Source organism: Rhipicephalus sanguineus, chromosome 3 (genome assembly GCF_013339695.2).
Source record: "Rhipicephalus sanguineus isolate Rsan-2018 chromosome 3, BIME_Rsan_1.4, whole genome shotgun sequence".
Taxonomy (NCBI): domain Eukaryota; kingdom Metazoa; phylum Arthropoda; class Arachnida; order Ixodida; family Ixodidae; genus Rhipicephalus; species Rhipicephalus sanguineus.
This window is the reverse complement of record NC_051178.1, coordinates 149,849,933-149,857,503: the sequence shown is the minus strand read 5'-3', so window position 1 is coordinate 149,857,503 and position 7,571 is coordinate 149,849,933. Positions and strand designations below refer to the sequence as shown.

The 7,571-nt window shown below is 40.4% G+C and overlaps 1 long non-coding RNA gene across 1 annotated transcript; it reads left to right on the top strand.

The window, feature by feature from the left end:
* The first annotated feature begins 2,429 nt into the window (after window positions 1-2,429).
* LOC119385966 (uncharacterized) lies at window positions 2,430-5,130 on the top strand. The gene is made up of 3 exons (XR_007415423.1): window positions 2,430-2,454; window positions 3,089-3,208; window positions 5,072-5,130. It is a non-coding gene; the product is annotated as an uncharacterized LOC119385966 (long non-coding RNA).
* Window positions 5,131-7,571: the final 2,441 nt, after the last annotated feature.

The window sequence follows — 7,571 nt, the reverse complement described above, 5'->3', positions numbered from 1 at the left end:
ACACACACACACACACACACACACACACACACACATATTTGCATTGAATTTGCATATAGAATTTGCATACGGCATGACTTGAGTGTATGACAAACAAGAATGAAAAGTCATGGCAGGAAACTAGAAGACACTATGGCTGATATTTCAGTATACCATGTTTACTTGATTGTTGTGCAACAACGATTATAACGCGAGGGTCGACTTTAGGTAGCAAAAATCCGTGAAAAGCTCACGTTACATTCGAGTAAATATGATATATTAACATATATGAGAATGTGCATGGCATATGTGCATGCGGAAAATCTCAATAGACAGGTCACAAATGATTGGCATGACATGATGCCACTGTGGTCATTTCTTTAACTGGGGTATTAATATATATGATAAGCATGCATAATTTAATATAAATGACATGACAAGCATGCATGATGTCAATAGCTTATATCACATCATGCAGGCGTGGTAATTCTTTCAACCAAGCTGTTAGAGCATACATGCATAACGTACCGTGAATGGAACGAACTTGGGCATGTCGGTGTAACACAGTGAAACACACAGCGCGAAACTACGACGGGGATACAGGAAGTTGTTAAATTGTTAGCACTGTGTGTGTTTCCTTCCTGTGTCCCCGTCGTAGTTTCGCGCTGCGTGTTTCACTGTACTGTGAATAACACGCAGTGACATGAATGACACGTGTATATGTTATACATGATCTTAATACATGTAATACATGTCATTAATGGCATATTATCATGTCATGAATGCCATGAAATTCATGCCTCACATACCAAATAATGATGTCAAAGGATTTCATATGACATCCTTAATGAAAACCAATTAAGTTTGTATCAAACAAAGAAACGAGCCCTCAAGATTCCCTTCTTTCATTCATGTCATATGACATGCATGTCATGACATCTATAGATATTCCACTAGCATGAATGATGCATCGACATAAATGCATTACATAGCAGAAATGACCTGTTTTGTCATCACAGCTTAGGTGTGCGTAATCCATGCTTCACATGACACGAATGACGTTACTTGCATTGCAATACCCAAATGAGTGAATAAGAGCACAGAAAGACGCAAAGGTGACATACACATGTGCTGTGTGTGTCGCCTAATTATATCTAATGATTACTTTACCAAATCAATTGATATTTGGTATAAGGTTCAGGTGCAATTTTTGGCAGATTATTGTGATCTCTGTTAAGTATTAAAGCATCTCCTATATGCAGGTGACCTCACCAACATGCTTCTCCATAAGGGAAGCTCCAGGCCTTCAGATGTCCCAGAGTGCAAGAGACTTTGCCTGCATGGAATTGAACATGGAACAGTACATGGGAAAATGGGAACCGCTGAGCAGCACTCAGCCACCCAATATCGGATCTGTAAGTATGGCCCTACTGTCATCGCATATACCTAAATGTATACTAAATTTACAAATGCATCATTGCGCTTATGAATTTAGATGGTTTGCTCAGGATGGCTTGTTGGAATAGGCCAACTAAATGTACAGTAGGCAAAGCAACATCTTGGCGAAAAATAGCCCGTAAGCACTCTGCCTGCCTGCCACACAGCTGGCTCGCGAACGCTCATCACTCTTGAGCACCAGAGTGTGAATTGGTGCTCTCAGTCACTGCTGATTGGTCATGTCCGGAAACACGTGCACTCAGTCACAAGTGCGAGTACAGCCATTGATCAGTAAATGTGCACACTAGCAGTGCAGATAATGGTTACTACTTCTTTGTTAAAATACGCATCACACAGGATCCATCGATATTGTTTAGTGAAATCTGATTAGCTAATTTTTCGGAAATATTTTCAAGGATACATTTATTTAGTGTGTGAAATTCCTCTTGCTCAGGTTGTTTTGTTGAAGAAACAGACAGACATGGAATCGTACCGTGCACGTGTTGACAAGATTGTCGACTCGCCAAGCGGCTACAAAGTAGAGTGAGTACTCGCATTTTTTTAAAGAGGGGTATTTCAGCATTCTTAGGAGGCAAAAAGGAATATTTTTATTTTAAAGCTGGGACCTGCTCATTACTTTAAAAGCTTGTCTGTGAGTTTGGTAGTTTGTTTACCTCTTCCCCCCCCCCTTTTTTTTCAGTTGTGTTTTAGATTCAGTTCTTGCAAATCAGCAGCTATAGCTGTAGCAGAGCAAAACAAGCTTGAAGAATCCTGCAGTTTTTGAACATATTAAGTGCTTCTTATGTGTGCATTCGATGGCAATGTTTCTCTGGAATCATTTTATTGGCTAATACTTGCTTAATATAAAAATGATTTTCTGTTCCACTTAACATCTTTTATGCTGCTCATTCAATGTCATTTCAGTTAAACCGGCAGCTTACTGCAATTACTGTCAATTGAAATTCTGTTAACTCAATTATTTTTTTCCAGGGTCACCTTGGTTGACTATGGGCAAACATTCCTGGCAGACAGGAAAGAGTGCGTGCCATTTCCCTTACAAATAATTTTATAAAGCTCCAGTTTCAGTGATGCATTTGCTATTTTCACATTTTTTACATGTACGCTTGACAGAGCTATTATGTTAGAATGGTAGATAGAATACCAGGAGTGAGAAGAAGGCTTGGTAGGTATTAGTAGCTACTAAAAACAAAGGTAAGTGGTATGACTGGTGATGCCACCGAAATTGCCCGAACCGGCTTCCTGAGGCATCATGGTATAACAACAGCATCTCTTCAGGACCACTAATGTCCGAAAGGAAAAGGATTATTTTGCTTTCAACAGCAAGTGAAAACTCATCCTGGGAGCTTTTTGGAACATCTAATGCATAACAACTCGATGCATCGAAAAGCTGTGAAATGTGCTGCTTGTATCATTGGTGCTACACCTTATAATCATTTAATCATTTTTATTTATTCATTTAATTTAGGCAGAATGGGTCTATTTGTCATGGGCATCCTGTTCATCTATATATCTGCTTGAAACACACACGCACATGCACAAATACGCAAAACATGAGGTGATACTGTATATATTTTATGTCTCGTTAAGCATATATTTTAGCACATTGTTATGCCAATATTGCCCATACTACCGTGTGTGCATTTTGTTGCAGATTACGCAAAGTATCCCGTAAGAAGATTCTGAAGGTGCCTTTTCAGTGTATTGAGTTTTCATTGCTTGGACTGAGGCCACTGCATCGTGCTACCAGTGAGGCAAGCACAAGCGCAGAGCAGTAAGTGTACCCATTTGTTACTAACTAGGGCTGTGATTGGCTACATCATATGTGCTTAGACCTTAATTGCCGTGTTTGTATAATATCCATGCGTATTTTATAGTCATGCAATTATTAATTCATATTGTTCATGAAGCCAGAAACTACTTATCTGCCATTGTTCTTCTGTTTGGTCAACATTGATGATTCTGGAGTGATTCATGGATCCCACTGCTTCGTGTGCTTCAGACAACCATGATAAGTGGATTGTTGCCTAGAAAAGAGAGGTGGGGGGGGGGGGCAGTGGAAACTCCCTCCTGGGTCCAATAGTGCATAAGCACAATTTGTAAGTGATGCTATTCGTAATTGCATCACTTCAGCAACATATGGGAACACTGGTTGATATTAGCCATCTTTAAGCCAAGATTGACCAACACCAGTAATGTCAGCCATCCTTGAGCCTACACTAGCAGACATTAGCCATTGTTTATGCATGTGGTAGCTGACATTAAGCCATAATCTTAGCCAACTCCAGTCTGTATGTTAATACTGTAGTCACCTACTTTCTTTCCGTGCCGACAGTGTACGGTTACTTGCTGTGGCAGCTGTGCTGTCCTGCTTTCTTGCATTGCCAACTGTATTATATGATTGGTTGTTGCACTGACTGTATGATATGTATAGCTGCTTGTTGTGGTGATTGTGTAGTATAGTATGGCAACTTGTTGCAGCAATTATGCTCACCTGCTCACTTTTTGCACCAACTGTGTGCTATAGTTACTTGTTTTGGCAATTACAGTGCCCTACATTCTGCACCGACTGTTTTTTAGGTAATGCTTAAACGCATGCGTGTACACTTCTTCCTGGAGACCTAGCCAAAGAATGTTTACACGTTAAGTGCTTATAGAAAGTTTATTGGCCACAGTATTGTCATGACAAGCGCTGTTCGGAAGCATTTTCATTTTGTCACCAGGTAATAACATAGCAAGCGTGAGAAGTTTATTCACTATAAACTTCCAGTGCCATCATTGTCTGATAGGTATTTGCCTTTCACTATGTTCCGCATGAAGTTATGCCTGTTTGGAGCAATTCACAGAATAATCTACACGTGCCATTGAATTAGAAGTTTTTGTACTCAGTAATTCTAAGGCATTACTGAGGCAGCCTTTATTTTGCAAATTTGACGTGCACTGTTATACCGCAAAGCTAAACAAAACTTTGCAACACCTTGAAAGCGGTCTTCACTCTAAGAAGGTTAGTGTGGAGAAGCTTATATTTGCTTGTGTGTTCCCTGTTGTGCGGGAAGCAGATGCCTTTAACGTAGGCTTTTCTACAATAACTCTTGTGTGAAAAAGGCCCACTTTTGCAATTTTCTTAGTTTTACACCTTGAGGTAATGATAACTGCCAGTATGTTGGAAATATTAGAGTGTGCACCATATAGTAGGTCATCATGGTAACTGTGAGCATTTTCACAAATAAATTCATAAAAAGATTAAAAATATATGGTAAATGTTGTCGTTATAGACATGGTGTCTAAATCACAACAACAGCATTGTGAGATGCTTGGTAGTTGCCAAGGTGCTGTTTATACTGTGCTGCATTGCGCCAATATGGGCCAGTTTATTATTCAAATGCCATCCAAGAGCTATGACGCAGAGCTATGCCTTGCTGTTGCATTCTATGCTACGTCTCTAAGCTGAAACTGTATTTTTTTTTTTAACATTTACTCCTCAGTTCTGTAGACTTAAATTTGCCTTCCTTAACACTTGCGAGACATTCGTTTCTGTCATTGGCACTGTTCTTATTTTCCAACAGCTTGTGTGTGGCGTGTAAGTGAAGGCTACAATCGGATTTATCCCACACTACTTTCTTGCTTCTTTTTAAAGTGTGCCAGGGGACTCTTGGGACGATGCCACCACTGAGTACGTGAAGTCGGCTGTAAAGAGTAAGTTTGTTCATCATGAATATGTGGCAGAAGAACTGAGCTGTGGTCCCTTTTTTTTTTGTGAAAGACAGTGAGAAAACAGTCGGATTCTGTGGCAGTTATATATTAAATCAAGACTTGATGCCATGACCACTGTAGATTTATGTAAAGACATTTACCTTTGTTTCTTTGGTGATTAGGGACCTTTTAGTCTTAAAATCTGCACATAATAGACTAGCTGCCTTATCGGTGATTGATTAGCCATTGTTGCTTTGGCTGGCATCAGTGCTGCAAGGAAATTATGTGGCATAGTGGGTTATTTTCTTGGCAGTCTTGCATGCTAGCATGGGGAAGGGGGTTAGTGATAGCATTTTATTATTACCTACTTTCTCACTTTGTGTGCTTACAGTCACACATACACAAACAGTTTCTCAACTCCAGCCTCTTTTATGCCTGTGTAAACTGAAGATCAGCTCAAATAATCATTGTATCAAGCATTAGTCACAGTTGGTGTGCCACACGGAGTGGTCTGAAAACAGAACTTGTGATGCTAAATTCTCAGAAAAAAAAAGGCACACATAAGAAGCACACACCGCCATGCATTGGCTAACAACTGGAAAGATTTCTTTAGTCTGTTATGATGTTGGTTTCTTTATTTATATCCACAGTTTGCATTTCTTGTGCCTGTGTCAATGCGATACCATGATATACGGTATATAGCCTCGCAAGCAAGTTCTTCCATGATCAACGGGTGTCTGTTATTTTCAGCGGCCAATTCAGTGCATGTCCAAGTGCTGGGACGAACTGTCTCAGGTGGTCTGTATGGAAAGCTTTTCATAGAATGCAAGAAAAAGATCATATCTCTGGAAGAGGAGCTCATCAACCTGAACTATGCCTTTTCGGACCCGGACGCTGGCAGTGATGGTAAGTGAAATGTAACAAAGCATTTGAGGCTTATAATAGGCTGCTTTGTTCTGTTGCTTCATGAATGTCCTGTTGCAAAAATTTTTCAAATCCATCAAGTATTAGCGGAGTTATCTTACAAAATGTGAGCTTTCTCTCTTCTTTTGTCACCACTGTAGTGTTACTAGAGCAAGCGATTTTCGGCTGCCTTTGACACAAAACTGTAAGTTCCCTGCTGTGCACAGTGTAGTGATATTTGGTCCACGTATTCACAGGGACCTTGACTTCTAACTGCAAGTGCTTCCAGAGTACGTTAAAAAAGTGTTGCTTTACACCTTTAAGGCATTTGTAACATTTTGCCCCTGTTACATAGTGCCAGTGTGTGCCATAAGCCAGGGCCGTAATTAAGGGGGGGGGGGTTGAGGAAGTTCTGACACCCCCCAAAATTTTTTCATGCTTTAACTTTTCAGGTGACACTAAAATACTTTCACGCCTTCACAGCGACCACCAGTTGCCAAAGTTAGCCGTTCTGCACACAAACACCCCCCGAAAAAAATTCCTGGGTACGGCCCTACCATAAACCTATCGTCAAGTCTTACTGTGATCTGATAGCTTATTGAATGGTTAAGTAAACAATGTATGCTAACTATAGATGAAAAAAAAAGAAACTGAAAAAGATAGTGTGGCTGCGCATGACTGGGCAGTGATTGTTGGCTCTGATTGGGCTGAATAAGTGCATTTGCCATGACAAAATGAGAGGGATACTTGAGGGGGAAAGCAAAGAAAGCTTTGCTATTCCCAAGAAGAGCTGCATAGCTGCATTACTACCATGCATAAAGATTAATTTGGTATGCTCACTAATTCATTGTAATGACACCCACTATGACATTTTGAAACAGTGCTCATTATAAGACCTTTTGTTGTTTATAGTGCATTGCCATGTTTCAACATAAAAAAAAAAAATACTTTTCACATTTGAGAAGGCTGCAAGAATGCCAAAATCAATTAGTAGTTATGCAGCATGCAAATACACTCGTTTTTCTCCTGTATTGATTTCCTTTGCTTTCTTTCTTTTCACCTAAAGAAGTTTTGTTGGAGGATGACAAGTCCACGCTTGGAACCAGCACAGATGAACAGCATTCGATCCAGAAGGCAGTTGTCAATACTGCTGCGAAAGGTTTCAGCGTCGGTAAAGAGCTTTATAGGGAGAACACCTCAACAGTGATGCCAGAAGCACTTGACATACAGGCTTCCTCACCAAGCACTGAAGTCATTCCTGCAGAAATTCCTCCAGCTGAAGCACCACCACTGGCATCCATATGTACCATTGCTACAAGCTCTCCAAAAGAGCCATCTGCGTTAACCAGCTTGTGCCAGGAGCCCAATGTCATGGATAGCATGAATGTTGATGCTGAGAAACAACATGTCCTTGTGCTCACAGATAGTTGTGAGGTTGAATCTTGCATTCCTCCTCTAGCCAGTGCTTCAAATGAAGGAGCCGTTCAAGGTCCTGACACATGCAAAACAGCGTATTTGACTAGTGAAGGGCAGCTAGAAGG